The sequence below is a fragment of the Lissotriton helveticus genome, chromosome 4_1 (genome assembly GCF_964261635.1).
Source record: "Lissotriton helveticus chromosome 4_1, aLisHel1.1, whole genome shotgun sequence".
In the NCBI taxonomy this organism is placed as follows: Eukaryota; Metazoa; Chordata; class Amphibia; order Caudata; family Salamandridae; genus Lissotriton; species Lissotriton helveticus.
In genome coordinates, this window is record NC_136063.1 from 222,639,724 (window position 1) to 222,658,027 (window position 18,304).

The following is an 18,304-nucleotide window of genomic DNA, read 5'->3' on the forward strand; positions in this document are numbered from 1 at the left end:
ATCCACGGATCAAGAACAGTGTTACTGCCGCCCCTTGCTGGAAGAAAGGAGAACAGGTTTGTATCCATCGACCTGGTCAAACCACATCATGTGGCCAATCATAAGTAGAAGGCCAAGTGGATTCCAAAGATGTAGCAGAGGACCAAATCTGGCTACTATCCAAGACATTCAAACTGAGAGACTGATAACATTTGAAGACTCTACAGCACAGAACAAAGGACTATGTAACAAAGCCATGGAACTTGTGCCTCTTGAAACCCAAATAACTGTTTGTCAAGAAACAATCCAATCCAAAATTCTTTATTTCGGCCATATAGACCATAAAAGATGCAGTACAAAACACAATACATACATTTAAAATACATTTTTTTTTAAAAAGTACAATATGTAAAAGTCTCTTCTCATCCAGCGAGGAATAGGGAGTGACATGCCAGTACCATGGTTCAGAGGGCTGTTTTCTTTCTGATTAGCCATACTGCCATTAGAAATTTGGATAAGGCGAACACAATGTGACCCGAAGTGCTAGTTTTCATTACTCTGAATGCCTGTGTATACTTCCTAAACCCCAGGTTTCTACAGAGCGGCGCTATCCAATATTTTCTAGGTCTATAGTAGGCAGAGCATACAAACATGATGTGGAGGTCATCTTCCTCATAGATGTTACAACATGGACACATTTCGTCACCCCCCTTGGTCCATTTACAAGTAAAAGTTTTGGTAGGGAGTGTACCTAGCCTCCATTGTACAAACAATTTCCTCGCCAGGATAGGAAAGATAAAATCCATAAAAGGTTCAAATACATAAGAATTTTTGGATTCCAGAAATCGCGCAGTAAGGGTGCCGCTATTTTGAGCATTCATCAAAAGTGAAAGGCTCCTGTCTTTGTAGATTTGGGTCAAAGCTTTGCGTGAGATCCTTTGGCAACCTCGCGCGGGATCTTCCCATAGCTCCGACAGGTTCATAGTGAGCAGTTCGTTTTTTACGAAAGCAAGCCAGGGGATTTTACTATTGCGGTTCAGGCTCATGACATGGATAAGGTCCTGCCTGTAGTGGTGTAGTTCGTTTGTGGACCAAAGCCTGTGCCAAAACTTCACTGGCTTTGACACAAGCTCCTCAGCAATAGAGGGGATACCCATGTCTAATCTCAGTGGCAGGAGTGGCGTGCCTTGTGGAAGACCTAGTAGGCGCCTTAAAAAGCTGTTTTTCACTCTTGCCAAGTCTTTACCTGCTTTATACCCCCATAGCTCACTGCCATACATGGCCGCTGCCTTAGCTTGGGTCCTATAAGTTTCAAGGGCCGGGCTTATGGGCTTGAAGGTGGAAGTATTTGCCACCTTCAGAATTGCACCCGAGAGCTGGGACAGTTTGACCCTTGATCTAGCTATCTGACGGTCCCATGATAGGTTTTCCTGCAATGTTACCCCCAGATATATGAAGGTAGAAACCCTCTCGAGGCTAACAGTACCCAGGGTGGGATTGGGTCTGGCTTTGTTTGGTGGATTAAAAATCATAAACTTAGTCTTCTCTGTGTTCACCTCCAACCCGTGCTGTCAACAGAAGAGACCAAATCCGTTCAGGATCCTCTGGATCCCCATAGGAGATTTGGAAAGCAGGAGGGTATCATCGGCAAACATAATTGCCGGAACCCTCCTGCCTGCCAAATATGGGGCGTCATTGTCCTTAACGTTATCTAGATGTGATATAACGTTATTGATGAAGAGACAGAACAGGGTCGGTGCCAAGACACAGCCCTGCCTCACCCCTCGACGGACGGGGAACCTGGGCGAAAGGTTGCCATCCCTCCCGCACCTGACCTGCGCATAGTTGTTCTCATGCAGCCTAGTTATAATGCTAAGTAGCTGGGGGGGTACTCCCAACTTTTCCAAGACCTCCCAAAGTTTCCTGCGCGGGACTAGGTCAAAGGCTGACCTCAAATCCACGAAGACCATGTACAGCCTTCCCCCCTCTAACCTCACCATCTTCCAGTAAAGGAGGACGAGGCGGAAAATCTGGTCCATGGTCGACGTGTTTTTTCTAAAGCCAGCCTGCAGGGGGCTCATGATATCGTTGTCCTCCACCCAGTCTAACAGATGGTTTAGGATGAGGCGCGCAAAGAGCTTTTGGGGAACATCTATCAGGCTAATCAGCCTGTAATTGGCCGGGAGCAGAGGAGACCCTTTCTTATATATCGGCACAATCTCTGCTCCCAGCCAAGAACAGGGGACCGCCATGCCTTCTAAGATGGCATTAAAAAGGATAAGAAGGTACGGACCCCAAATGTCAGGGTGGTGCCTAAAGAGATCTCCCGGTAGCTTGTCCAGCCCCGGGGCCTTTCCCAACGCTAGGCGCTCCAATGCAGTCACCACCTCACCTAGGGAAAACTCCAGGGCCACATCCGAGGCACCGGGGGGCTCAACCACCACTCCATCGGGCCATAGAATAGTATCTTGGTAAAGTGCCCCAAAATGGGCCTCCCAGGCAGAGGGGGCGATGTTAGGTTCAACTGCTGGTTTAAGTTCCCCTGTCCCGTTGTTTACCAGGGCCCAAAATGTCCTGGAATCTTTAGCTTTTAGGGCTTCAGACAAGTCATGCCAGTGATTCCAATCCCATTCTGCCCTTGCATTGGCCAATGCTGCTTTGTACTCCCTCCTGAGGTCTACAACCTTACCCTTATCAGAGACCTCCTTGATGGTAGCGATGAGCTCGGATTTAATTTTCCTACAAGAGGAGGTGTACCAAGTAGGGGTACGAGTCTTTTTCCTTCGTGATTGTACCACCGGATGGAAGACCTCTGCAAGGTCCCTCACTAGTTCCTGGTGAATGCTGGCTAATCTCTCATTATAATCCGGGGGTCTTGATTGATTTATGAGAGCATCCACCTCCTTGAACCTGGGGAGTGCTAGGCCATATAACTTGTTTATGGCATCTTCTGTGTTGAGCAGCTTTCCCCATTTAACACGGCGCCTATTTGTAGAGAGAAGCATGTCTCCCTGATCATCACCGCAGGCGGCAGCGGGCGACCCTGCTGGGGGAACGGGATGCTGGATCTCCAATTGGAGAGCATTATGGTCACTATCTGACCTTTGTAACACCCTGAAGTCGAGAACTTTGGGCCACATAGTGATATCTATTAGAATGTAATCCAGCCTTGACTCATGGTCCCTTCTATTGAAAGTACACAACGAGGGGGTATCAGATGGGGTACGCCCATTGCATGCCCTCAATGCGAAGTTCAAGGTAAGGGACGTGAGTTGTACTGCCAGCGGGGACCAAGCTTTGGGGTGAGGTGAAGACGGGGGAGGGACTCCCCAATAATCATCCTCAGCGGTAAGAACACCCTCCTTTAGTCCTTCTAGGGGTTCGAAGTGGCAGTTAAAGTCCCCTCCCATCACTATCTTGTGGTCACCTGACAATTGACCTAGGTAGGAAGACAATTCATCTAAGGTGGGGTATTCATTGGGCGCGGCAACTGGTCGCGAGTAAACATTAACAATGGCCCATGATGTTCTACCAGGCCATGTAAGCAGCACACACTGGATGTCCTGCGAAAATGCATCCATCTTTACCGCCTGACACCCAATGTGACTCGCTACCCAGATCGCCAAGCCTCCCGAAGGCCTCCCCCTACCGTTCCACTTTGCTGGAATTTCGAAAATTTCAAACCCCCTTCTGGTCTGTGGTTCCCTCACCCATGTCTCCTGGAAAAGGAAGATGTCGCTGCCACTTATCAGGAGATCCCAATCGGGTGTACCTGCCTTATTTGTGATCCCTGCCACGTTCCAGGAGAGAATTCTCAACCCTGGACCTTGTGGGGGTGGTCCTGGCCCACCAGAAAGGAATGGTGCGGTAGCTGTGGCGAGGTCAGGGTCTCGCGGGCCATTTGTGGTAGCCGGAGTAATAGACGATACAGCCACCTCCGCTGGTTGCAAATTAGGACCAGTCGGGGTGTTGGATGGTGACTCTTCTTGACCCGAGATAATTCCTAGGATGGCCCTTCCTTCTTTGGCCGGATCCTGCACCCTATTATCAGTAACGGGAACAGCTCTCACTTCCCCCCTACCTGGGACCCCGAAAGCCGATTTTTCTGGAGACTGTTGTATAACCCCCCTTTGTGGTCAATCCACCTGGTCAAGGCAGGAAAATCTATTCTGGTGGATAAAATTACCAGGAACGGGGAATACATTGTGCTTGGGCCTGTATCGTGAGCCATCTACAGCAAAGCCCACTCTAGTCCAACCCTGTTCCCTCCCCACCTCAGGATTACAAACATTAGGATAGAAGTGTGAGAGAGACACTAATTCAATGGTGGACGTATCAGGCCTTTCAAGCCAATTACAAATATATGGGGCAACCTGTGGGCTTTTAAAGCTGACAATAATGCAGTCCCCTGCCCTGTTCTTAGGAGTAAAACCAATCCATGGAATCCTTCTGACCATCAAAACATCACCTTTTAGGTTCGGAGGGAGGGGCCTGTTGGTATTAAGCCAACTAATTACCTTATTACGCAGCGAGTCCTGCGGCTCCCTTGCGTCACCAGTGAGCTCAGGCACTCCCACCATAATCGCCGTGTATGCCACTGCCTCGGGGGGCAGATTGACCGCCCTGCGCCTAGCATTAGGGCTAATAGGGCGGCCAATGTGACCGTTGGCAGTGCTCTCCTCTCTCGTTTGTTGGGAGGGTGCAGGTTGCTTAGACCTTCTAGGAGCAGGAACAGGAGGCCTTGACGTTTGGGATGACGATGGGTGCGATTGGGGGGCAGAAACACTATTGTTGCTGTGCAAGTCCCCTTGCTGGACTGATGCCACGTTTGGGGCCTGGGTAGTCATCATTACTGGGATCGGAGGTCTATTCCCAGCAGTCTCCCGGGGGACTCTTTGAAAATTTGGACCCAGACCAGGACTGTTTCTTTTTTGAGTATTTTCTAAAGCCATCAGTCTAGCCTCTATAGAGTCCAGTTTTAAAGACAAAGGGTTCAATAAGTTCTTAAAAATGTCCGCAAGTGAACTGATGAGCAAGTCTGTGTTGTTGAGAGGGGCCCCACCAAATATGAATGGCCCTGAACACACTGGTATGGCAGTAGTTGGTGGAGGGCCAGGGTGTTCCGTCCTGTTTCCTGGGGAAATGACCTGAGACGAGGCCGAGATGTCTGTACTCACATCCAGGTTTTGCTTGGTTGAATCGACTTTGGCCCTCTTTGCCCCTTTTGACTTCCTTGACCTTTCCCTTTTCGATGGTTGATCCCCTCTGCTACTTGCGGGTTCTGTTAGAACTACAGCCTGGCCCACATCCTGCCACTCAGTTTCCGTGCAATCCGCATTAGAGGAGGGATCTACAGCCCCGGAGAGGCGTAGTGAGTCTCTGTCCCTCTGGTGGTTTAACGGGGTCCTTAGTTGTTGTAGGACTGACTCAATAGTCTGGTCAATACTATCCAAGAGTGACTGGTGGGTAGCATCCAGAAGTAATGGGGTACTGGCATCAATTGAAGAATCCGTGGAGTCCAGTAACAAGTTTTCTGAGCCCACCTCGAGGTGAATGTCTAGCACTGGTTGTCCTTTATTGGCCAGAGCACTGGCCTTGGGGAAAATTTTTTCCAATGTGCTAGAACACTGTTGAACAGCCTTGCTCCTGGAGACCCTGGTAGCCATATTGCAATGGGATGCACAGGGGCCGCAAGCTTGAGGAGTGAAAGGTATTTTATAGGAGCACGGCGTCAGAGGGGTAGCCCGGTCCGGTCTCTACCGGCCTCTAACGGCCTAGAACGGCCCGCCCTTTGCCCGGGCTTAGCCCGGCGATCGCCCGCGCGCGTCCCGCGGTGCGCGTGTGATGGAATGAAGATGTAGTTGATTGGGACTAAGAGGCGCGGCCAGCCGGGAAGAGTCCCAGGTGTGGCGTCTCAGCAGCCGCTGGGATACCTGGGACTCGCAGTCCCGCTGCGCCGTTAGCAAGCGTCCACGTCCCTCTTCTGGTCGGTTAATATCCCCACTGCAGCCTCCGCTGGTGATCCAAGCCTACGAGCGGCAAGAAACACCTGTCTACAATGATATAGCATCTGACTATACCAATATGATAAGGGACCAAGTAGCTCCAGTCGTTTCAAATAATCCTGATGCAATACCTACAATTGATAGTACTGCCTCTGGCTATTTCATTAACTTTGATACGTTTTCCAAGGATCCGAGTGAACCGGAAACGCCACCAGTAAAAAGAACTTTTAAAGAACAAACTTAAGTCTTTTCCAGGTGATGGAAAAGTTCTGATCTGGTTTCACTATGGGTTGAAGTATGGATCATATTAGGTGTACTTTTTCTTCTACTTTGGTTGACTATGGTATTTACCTTGGGTATGCTGATAAATGAAAGATATGTTAAAAAGGACACAGCAAGTAAGAACATCAATTTACTCATCAAGCCACATAAATCACCCCATCCTTAACAAAGAGACTTGTCAGCAGTGAACATCACAGCCATTTCTATACCAGGGGGTATAGCTTGGGACAGAACTGAATATGACATTCATGGTCCTGCGGAGCTGTTGAAGATTGCACACCAATTCAAGGTTTCCTGACCCAGCACGTTTTCTGATGATTGGGACTTTGAGAGTGTTAATAATATGATGTCAGGCTTAGAAATGTCTGCAAAATTTACAAATCATGAATACTTAGAAGGTTCATCAGATTATGAACAAATGTACTGTTATAATCACTATGGTGATCATTTTTTGCACAAATCTGCAAATCCTAGAAATGTTTATACTTATAATCAATGGGAACATTGTCCAACGCCACCACAGTCAGCTCAAAAACATTTAACGAAAAATGTTAATACTTTTCAGGTTTTAATGTCTCAAATCCAGAAACATTGTATTTAAAAAATGTTAATAAGACAGGAATGAAAAGTATGTTGACTAATACTAAGCAAATTTATTTTGCGTCTTTTTGTGCTCAGCTGTCCACATTAGGTTTTTACTTTTGGAAAGACAACATTGAGACAAAAACTGTCTGGGGCACGAAAGACTGGCAGGTGCAGGGAATAGAAGCTTTATTTAGAGCCTGCATCATCCCTGAACAAATAATGTTTTTAAATGACACTGTTCAGCAGACATCTTGTCTTGGCCTAGCTAAGATAAAAGATTTAAACACACTGTCAATACCTACACCTACACCTGATAGTAAGAACGCTACAGAGGGGGTGGTTGACGTAAAAACTATTTTACTTAAAAACAGAACAGATCCTGATTGGAAAAAATGGTTAATCTGGCCCACAGACACAAACAACTGTCAAGATAGATTCCTGAATAAGACACAAGGGTTCATATTCATTGGGCCAGATCAAAGATATGTCCAGAGACAACATCCAGGGATAATAACATCATACAGTGTAGGAAAATTGTGCCTTGAGTGGCTACAAAAGTGTACACTAAAAGAGTTAAAACAACACTTATATTTACTTAAAGATGGCGTTGATTTAATGGACTTCTTGCAAGGACCTGCAAAACTGCATCATAAACATTTTATATATGTTGATATATATGCCATTTATAATGAAGAATGGAAAATGACTCAAGAAGAGACTGCTGAAAGAATAAGAGAAATTGATCGTATTGATTTAGAGAAATCTCTCTCTGTAGTTGACAATGGGTTAACAACTCTGTCATCCAGAATATATTCTTTGGACAGCAAAGAATCCTCTGCCATAGACATAATGGAACACGACTTGGTCATGTTGCAACATGGTCAGTCGCAATTGCGTTCTATAATGCTTTGAGGCTGGACGTTACAAAATCTTTGTTCTGGCTATGTGCCATGGCGTCTAATCAACAACACGTCATTGTTTTCTGAATTTAACCTTACAGATAAACAAATCACTTTGGCACAGAGAGGAGCAGACTATACGGTGCTGAGCATTGAGAAACTGGAAAGATTACCGTTAACTGTTTCTGGAAACCCAGCGACAGAATGGATAATACATGAAACAATCACTCTGCCTGTGACGGTTTTCTATTTTCAGTATTGCTTGAAACATATACCTGCAGGCGTATATAAAAGGTTGGGTAAAGAATACATCAAGACATCATGGGATTTACCATATAGACACAGATGTTAGAGTGGGGAAAAAGAAGTATTTCTTAGTGGTACGAACTGAAAAAACGCACTAAGCTGTACACTTTTATGCCAGGGTGTTAACTTACATGGTGCCTGAGATGGTACTTCGAACAACTTATCCTGCAACCTGCAAGGTTCTCCAGCTGCAGTGATAGATCCAATTTTTAGGCAGCTTTCTAATGGAAGTTATATTATGTTGAATGATCACAGCTGCTGTGGCATGTTGCCAGGAATACCCTATCTCGTAAGCGTGTCAGCCAGGGATGCTTGCTGTATGCACGTATTGTTTCCCAAAACCAAGACAGACTGGGAGTTGATGTTATAGCTTTCCATGAACATCTCTTCTATACAAATTGATACTTTAAGCAGAATAAAAGCCATTCTTTTACAAAGAACGGTACCACTGACCTCGTCCAAAGTGACGTATGAGCTGCAAGTTGCAAGGACTTCTGCAGAGATACATGCCCTTTTATCCACAAAGTGCCCTATACATTTCTCAGAAATGTTAGGTCGTATCTTAAACATGTCTGATACCAGTGGTATTGTAGATGTATTTAAGACAATTTTTTCGCGACTGTTAGCACCCTTTGAAGCAGTCATAGGTATATTTCCAAACTTCGTGCACCCAGTGTTTGGCGGCCTGCCTCTCATTTTGGAACTTGTAGCAGGAATACTATTTTTATTCATTCTGCTCCGATATGGCTAGTCAAATCACCAGCGACACAAAGATTACCTTAGAGAACACTCTCCTGGCAATGAAGTGTCGTGAGCGCATGATGCAGATTCTGGGACTTACTCGTTTAAGAGATTTGAATACCACTTGGTTTCTATCATTCCGAACAATCTGGCAAGATTGCATCTTACCTGTTCTACGATGCCTGCTATGTGGAGAAGAATGCATGCTAGACATCTGTCTGACACTCGCATCAGTCCTGCCAACGGATGTTGATACTTTGCTTGGAGCAGTAACGGCTCATGCACTGTGTTGTCCCCAGTGGCATTGATTGAGATCTCACAGACGCAAAATGAAGACGGTGAGATACGTGGAGCGACAGGCACACAGGTACCATCTACTTCGAACATTGCTAATGCCACTGACAATGACGGCAGTGCTTCACATTGATGTGCTAGTGTTAGATCTGGCACCTTTGGTGTGGTTTCCCCTGTCTTTTTGCCTCTACCTCCTGTGTTTTTGACGCTGCGCTGGATTTCGTTTTTGCTGGTTTAGATGCTTTGGGCACTTTGCCACTGCTGATCAGTGTCAAAGTGCATGTGCTCCCTGTGTAAACTGTTATTGTAATTGGTTATCCATGATTGTCATATTTGTATCACCAAGAAGTCCCTAGTAAAGTGCACTGAGTGTGCCAGTGCTGGTGATAAAATGCTACTAGTGTGCCTGCAGCACAGATTGTGCCACCCACATGAGTAGCCCTAAAATGGTGTCTTAGTCCTGCCACCTCAGTGCCTTTGTGCAGTCTGTGTACTGCTATGTCAACCTGGTCAGTGTCCCCACTGACCAGGCCTAACCCTTCCCTTTCTGTACACAATTGTCACCCCTATGGAAGGCCCTAGGTACCCCCTTGGGCAGGGTGCAGTGTATGTGAAAGGTAGGGCATGTACTAGTGCAGTTGACATGCTCTGGTAGTGAATTACAGCCATTTTCGCTTTTCACAATTGTAAGGCTATCTTGCCGATAGGCTATCATGGGGAATGCTGGCTGCATTGGTTACCTGCATATCTTCCAATAGGTGCAAGGTAGCGCATAAAAATCTAGTATCCCTGAACTCAGAATTTAATAACACATCTTTTAGGAGGTTTTAGGTGTTTTTTAAATCCTGTGTTTGAGAAAAGCACTTTTAGAAAGTGGCTGTTCTCTTGTCTGACCTTTCTGTGTGCCTTGGCCTGTTTGTGAATTGACTGTCTGGTTTGTGAGTGGCAGGGGCTGGGTGGTTCCCAGAGGCTGAGTGGGCCATCCCTGGGCTGAATAGTTCCATTTGCATCTAGAGTGGTGGGAGGGGGTAGCACCTGGGCCGGAATAGGGCTGTGCCTGCCTTCCACAATGCTGGCTCCACCTCCTGCTGGGCGGCTGACGACCCTGCCCCTCTCTCAGAAAGGAAAGGAGAGGCCAGGAAAACAAAGTGCTCAAGGAACACCCAGAACTGGGTCAGACCGGGCTCAGAGCCCTCCTGCACAAAGGGAACAAAGACCTTTAGGGGTATAAGTATAGGACCCCAAACTACAAAAAATTAGATCATCCTGAAATCAAGAAGGAACCTCTGCCAAGGAGAAAGCTAGAAGACTGAAGAGGAAGGATTGTCCTGCTGTGTGTTGGTGGGCTAACCTGCAGTTGCTTTGCTGCCAAGCAGAGGGGAAGGACTTTGCTTTGTGCTGTGTCCCCTTGCTTGAAGAGATCTCTAAGGGCCTGAGTTGAGCTGGCTCCCTGTTAAGAAGTCCCAGGACAAAAAGACTTCACCCCCAGCTTCCTTGAACTCTACTGAGAGAGTTCTGTCCTTCCTAGAGTGCTTGGGCCAGTTGTGGTGCCTCTGGAAGTTGTACCTGTGCTTGAGAAGCTGGGAAAGAAGATACTAAAGACTTTCTGCAAAATTTCAAGCATCGCTCGCTTGCGGAGCACATCCCCGTCAGTGCGAGGAAATTCCAGCCGCCACGAAGATTGAGATCATCGCAGCGCTTTGCGCATCCACGCTAGAAGAATGCATCGCCCCGGTGCGGGAAAAGTATCATCGCTGCGAGTATCGTCGCAGAGCCTGTCATCACTGGGTGAGATCGTTGCACCTCCTGCTTGCGGACCGCATCACGTCGCTGCGAGAGTCATCGCAGAGCCATTGCATCGAAGGGCCGCGAGAGGAGAAGATCGATGCTGGGCCGCCCATCGCCGCCACACCTGATATCGTCGCCGTCCCGAAGATCGTCACAGTACCTTTTGCGAGCCGCTTCCACCAAAACCTGAGCACCGGAATCCACGCACGGTAACGCATCCCTCCCCATATAGACCGGAGTCATTGCAACATGGCCGCTGCATCCAGAGGGGTTGTCGCATCACCTCCCCAGGGTCTCAGGAGTGACGCATCACTTGCTTTTCAATGCTGCAGCTTTTACTTGGAACTTTTTTCGCATCTAAAGGTAATTGTGGCAAAAATGTGACGTAACTGTGGATTATTTTAACGCAACCTTAAGAACTCCTTTGAAACCATATTTTTGAACTTTGTATGTTGGATTTTGGTCTTCTGGTCTTGTGTAGTTTTGATTAAAATACCTTTATTTTTCTAAACTTTTGTGTAGTCAGTTTGTGGTGTTCTCACTGTGTTACTGTGAGTGTTGGTACAAATACTTTACACATTGCGTTTGATAAACCTGACTGCTCGTGCCAAGCTACCAAGGGGGTGAGCAGGGGTTATCTAAAGAGTGTATCCTTCTTACCCTGACTAGAAGCAACGGTCCCTATTTGGACAGTGGTACCTACCTCTGCCAACTAGAGACCCCCAGATCTAACAGCTATTGATCTGCTTAACGAGGTTGTCCAACTTTCATCTACAGTAGTAGACACATTCTTTACCAGCTTAGAGGATTTGATGTTTTCTCCAAACAATGAGACTGACTTTTGAAGTTAGCACACAGTGGTCTGTGAGACTCTGAATTCGACATTCGCTTTTCAAAACAAACTTCTAACTTTGGGACTCTATTTTTCTACTTTTTCCAATATAGAATTTTTTTTCTCTCTTTTGGCACAAAGTAATCTGCTTAAAGTATAACTATTCGTAGAAAACAAGAATTATTTTGAATACTTCCAGGAGACAATATTTGACCTTGGCCACAACCAAACAATTTAGATATTCTTTCATGGAATTGTCTCGACTTTTCTTCTGTATTTAAGAGCCATTTCATAAATGTATTTTCATGATTCATTCGGATAGCATTTTCAAATGTGGTCTATATGCTTTGAATGAAACATTGCTTTTAAATGTGTACAAACACAAATACTCTTTTCATGTACAACCCTTTTGAATGCATTTATATGTATTTTGGGTGGGGTTTTACCACTTCATGTTTTAGATATGTTTTATGTGCTTAGAACTTAGTAATGTCGTACATAATAAAGTGGAGTGGGTGTTGTATGGTGTTTTAGGATCCGAGTGAATTTTCCCGATTCATGCCCTTATATTGGTACAATTCACATTGCCCTAATATAGGCATAGAAATCATTCCCTTATTTAGGCATAGCCCATGCAACCAAATGCAGGCATGGCTACTTTCACCCATACCAAAACGTCACAACGGTTTCTTGGAAAATCGGCTTAAGTAGTCAGGGACCTCCCCTTGCTTGAAATTCTGTACTTTCCAAAGTACTACTATTCCCGTGGGATTCTTTACTGACGCTATTATGCTCGACTTTACGTCAAACTAGGCACCTTCAAGGTATAAACATGCCCTCACTTGCTCTTGCAAAGACTCGGTGGTTCGGAGCAGTTCAACTATCTACTTGCCCAATGCAGCTCGCTACAGCAAGTGCCGAAGGAAGCCGACCCTCCAGCTGACACACTGAGCAAGAGGCTGCTCTTCTCTTGACGAGAATCCAGCTCCAATGTTTCCAAGCTCCCCGTGCGGGGTGTTGGTAAATCGAGTCCCGAGACAGATATCAGACCTCCTTCATTCTAAACTAAAGGTATGGAGCTGATTAGAACCTAAGAGAAATCTTGGATAGATTCTTGGAAAAGAAAACTAAAACCTATGCTACACAACACTTACTTCTTCCTTCGTACTAGACTTAGGTTAGGTACCATGGGGTAGGCGTTTTTTAGATGCACCAGTTGAGTATTTTTAGTCATTATTATTTATATATGTATTTATATATGGTTTAGAAACCATACAATGCTCTTTCAGTATTATTTTATAATATTGTTCTCGCTGTACGCATTATACTTTGCAATCTGCATTACGATTGTAGCAGTTCACTTTACTTGCATGAGAAAGAAGACTGTTCAATAAACCTTTTTATTGAAAACGCCCGTCTTTCTATTTCTCTGCACCTCTGTTGAGACGAAGCATGCACGATTGACTGAGTGAAATACTTATCTATTGTTTCTGCGACTCTAGAGATATATTTCTTATTCTTGGGAAACAAAGTTGTCATGTTTATGCTGTTGTCTGAAACTAATCCCTTCTTGTGAATTCAAGAACGTTTCTAGTGACCTCTGAACTAGCTGACACTCACTATTAAGTTTAGTATATTCGATAGAGACCTAGTCGACCTTAGTCCTACGTCTTATCTATAGGATATATTATTCCAATGCGCAGAGCCTATTGGGAATATAGGAACTACACCACACCACTGTTATGTGCCACCTTAGTGCATGTAACTTGCTGCCCAGCCAGAGCACAGTGGCTCCTGACAGCCATGTATTTTTGTTAAATAAGTGGATGTTATAAATGCACACTCCAGCTCAGATATGAAATTTACATTCCATGCCACTAGTACATTTACTGTGCTATCTGCAATTGCCTTACATCACATCTACGTAGACCAATTGGGTGAAACCATTTTTACCAGGACCTTTTAAGGGTCAGATTACATGTGACCTGACCCAGGACAGCCCCCACGCCGCACGGCTCGCCTGCAATAGCGCGTCTCGCCCTGCCTTGGTGTCCCCCGCTGCTGCTCGCTCTTTCCCCGCTGCTGCCCTTCGTGTTTTCCTGCTAGTGCCCTTTTGTTATTCCTATTACTCTCGTCTTGTTCTCTTGTATTGTAGCCCTTTTGTGATATTTGTGACTCTCCTTCTGTACATTAGATCCCTGGACTGCGCCCGCTAGTTCGGTACCAATGGTGTGCCCCCACCCGCTTCCCGCCGCCGATCCCTCGCAGCCCCGCCCCTTTCTGCACTGCAACCCCATTGGCCGCCCCGCTCCCATCTTCCAGCTGCTCCTCCCTCCCACTTAGCCTCATATGGAGCTCCGTCCACAGGCACGCCGTCGAACTCTGGAACCTGCTCGACACAACATCACCACTAAACCTGGATGAACGCCTCCTCAGCACCCGACATCGCCATAGCCATCCCGGACGGACACAAGATCACCCGGAGACACCGCGTCAACCAGACGGGAGGAAGCATCGCCATCGTACACAAGAACACCATCCGCATCTCGACCAACTCCAACAACACCTTCACCGCAGCCGAACACCTCCACTTCCAGATACACACCGACCCCAAGACGACCCTCAGAGGCACCCTCATCTTCAGACCCCCGGGACCACGCACACAATTCAGCGAAGACATCGCAGACTTCATCAGCCCGCACGCCCTCCCCTCCGCTGACTACATCCTCCTAGGGTACCTCAACTTCCACCTGGAGAACAACAAGGACAGCAACACCACCACCCTGCTGGACAACCTCGCCAACCTCGGGCTCAAGCAACTGGTGAACACCCCCACCCACTACGCCAGCCACACGCTTGACCCCGTCTTCTCCTCCAGCAAGCACATCTCCTTCAGCCACTCCACCGGACTCCATTGGACAGACCACAGCTGCGTCCACTTCAGCTTCAGAAGAACCACGACTCACCACCACCCGCAACAGGCTCCTCATCGGAGCTGGAGCAAGATCACCGCCGAGCAGCTCACCGCCTCCCTCAGCCAGAACCCTCCCGCCAGCACAACGGACCCCAACGAAGCAGCCAGCAACCACACACAGTGGATCACCAACTGCGCAGACAACCTCGCACCACTGAAGACCCCTCACAGCAGACCCGGCAGCAAGACAGCCTCTTGGTTCACCGACGAACTTAAGAACTCCAAGAAGAACTGCCGCACCCTCGAGAAAGCCTGGCGCAACGACCAAACCACAGGCAACATGACTACCCTCAAGCACGCCACCCGCAAACACCACCAGCTAATCCGCACCACCAAGAAAACAGCATTCAAAGAACGACTGGACCACAACGCCCACAACAGCAAGGAACTCTTCAGCATCGTTAAAGAGCTCTCCAACCCCAGCGCCGGACACAACGACATCACTCCCTCGCAAGACCTCTGCGACTCACTCGCCTCGTTCTTTCACAGCAAGATCGCCGACATACACAACAGCTTCGGCGCACAGACCACGCACCCAACCTCCGAACCAATGCCCCCCACCACCACCCTCCGTGCCTGGACCCCGGTCAGCACCGAAGACACCACCCGTTTCCATTTCCATTTTCAATTTTTTTGCATTTGTATCGCGCATAAATCACCCGAAGGTCTCAGAGCGCTAGCAGGCAAAGGAACCCGCACGATGAACACCATCCACTCCGGATCACCAACTGCCCCCTGCCCCCACCACGTCTTCAACAAGGCCGACTCCATCATCGCACCCCAACTCCGGGACATCATCAACACCTCCTTCAACACCGCCACCCTCCCAGAGAACTGGAAGCCCGCCGAGCTTAGCGCCCTCCTGAAGAAACCAACAGCGGACCCCACCGACCTCAAGAACTACCGCCCCATCTCGCTCCTCCCTTTTCCTGCCAAAGTCATCGAGAAGACCGTCAACAAACAGCTTGCCGCCTTCCTCGAGACGAACGGATCCCTCGACCACTCGCAGTCCGGTTTCCGAGCCAACCACAGCACCGAGACCGCCCTCATCGCAGCCACTGACGACATCAGATCCCTGCTCGACAACGGGGAAACAGTGGCCCTCATCCTCCTGGACCTCTCCGCAGCGTTCGACACTGTCTGCCACTGCACCCTAGCTCAGCGCCTCAGCAACATCGGAATCCAAGAGAAGGCACTGGAGTGGATCATCTTGTTCCTCACTGGAAGAACCCAGAGAGTCCACCTCCCCCCATTCAGATCCGAGGCCACCGAAGTCATCTGCGGCGTACCACAAGGATCATCACTCAGTCCCACCCTCTTCAACGTCTACATGAGCCCCCTCGCAGCCATCGCACGGCAACACAACCTCAACATCATCTCCTACGCCGACGACACCCAGCTGATCCTCTCCCTCACCAACGTCCCCACCACTGCCAGAACCAACCTTCACGAAGGGATGAAAGACGTCGCCGAGTGGATGAAAAACAGCCGCCTGAAACTGAACTCAGACAAGACGGAAGTCCACATCCTGGGATCATCGCCCTCCGCCTGGGACGACTCCTGGTGGCCCCCTGCCCTGGGCACCACACCCAAGCCAACGGACCACGCACGTAACCTGGGCTTCATCCTGGACTCCTCCCTCTCGATGACCAGACAAGTCAACGCCGTCTCATCATCGTGCTTCAACACCCTGCGCATGCTCCGAAAGATCTTCCGATGGATCCCCACCAAAACCAGGAAGACGGTCACCCAGGCACTCGTCACCAGCCGACTGGACTACGAAAACACCCTCTACGCCGGAACCACAGCCAAACTTCAGAAAAGACTCCAACGCATCCAGAACGCCTCCACACGACTCGTCCTGGACAGCCCCATCTCCGGACATCTGAGAGACCTGCACTGGCTCCCTGTCAGCAAGAGGATCATGTTCAGACTCCTCACCCACGCACACAAGGCCCTCCACGACCTGGGCCCCAGGTACCTCAACGACCGCCTGACCTTCTACACTCCCACCCGCCAGCTACGATCGACCAGCCTCGCCCTCACCGCCGTTCCAAGCATCCGCAGAGCCACCACCGGAGGAAGATCCTTCTCCTACCTGGCAGCCAAGACATGGAACTCCCTCCCCATCCACCTCCGGCTAACCCAGGACCACCTCTCCTTCAGGAAGCAACTCCAGACCTGGCTTTTCGAGCAGTAGCGGACCCCTCCCACCCCCAGCGCCTTGAGACCTTGAGTAGCACGCTATACAAATGTTTTGATTGATTGATTGATTGATGCCCCGTGGCAGTGAATAGCAGTATCACTGTGTGCAGAGCCCTAACAACCGAACAAACAGCATGCAGAAATAGGCAAAAATCTGGGTTGACCATGAAGAAAAGTAGACGTTGCTGTAGCTGGCCTCATGGTTTTGGTGTAATGCCTTGGCTCATCAACATAAATGTCTCTATCAGATTCCTTTCAGCAGGGACTCAACCAACAATGCATCTGCCCTGCTGGATACAGACTGGGATATTTCCTGGCTTTCTTTTTCATTAAACCATTTTATTGGGTCTGCGATATTTAAGAAGCATTACATTTGTTTACCATACTGAAATACAGGCAAAACATAATGGGTAAATAATGATATTGAGGCAAAATTAGATACAATAATCACAAAAACAGGCTCCGTCGAATGTCAGTTAAGCACCCTGGGGAGCTGATCACTCCAAAGGAGGGTGAAGCCTCCGGATTGGGTACCCGAGAAAAGAGTGATGGGGATTACCAGCTGCTAACTTGGGGTACAGAGCAGGGGTGAGTGACAAGAAGGGAAAGAGGGGGGTGGGCGAGTATATGTTGATGCATTCTGAGTACCTGGAGCTACAGGCCTAGGCGAGGTAGATCGCATACTGACCCCGCAATGGATTACCTGTGTCCAGTGTACATGTCTGCAGTGAGGGGGGCCTGGAGTGACCAGGTAGGGCGCTAAGCGAGGCACCCCAGGTGAACCTAGCGACAGTCGGGATGCAGTATCCTGGTCGATTGCTGGACGGAAGTGCAGGAGCAACATGGCCCATTCAGGAGAAATGGTGCATCAATGGACTTTAGGAACTTCCTCATAATGTAGCGCCTTTTCTTCTGCAGTGCCCCACTTATATAATGAAATGAAAATTATATTTATATAGCGCATAAACTACCCTGAGGCCTTGCAGCGCTGGTGGCTAGAATCAGAGAAACAACAGAGCAAGTGCTAGCAGATGGCTCCAAACAGATGAGTTTTTAAAAGGTTTCTGAATGCCAACAGATTACTATTCTTTCTGAGGGTGAGGGGAAGGGAATTCCAAATTTTTGCGGCATTGAAGGAGAGCAAACGGCCACCCCAACAGGCCTTGTTTATCTTATTGGAGGTGGCCAAGTGTAATGAGCTGGAACGCAAGGCTCTGTGGGGGAGATAGGGAGTCACTAGAGGGTGCATTATAACTGGGCCAGTCCTCCATATAGCTTTCTGGGTCAAACACATAGCTTTAAACTGTATACTGGCTGCAATAGGGAGCCAATGCAGTTTCTTCAGAGCAGGTTTGGCGGACCCCCAGCGTGGTATTTGGTAAAGCAATCGGGCTGCACAGTTCTGGGTGACCTG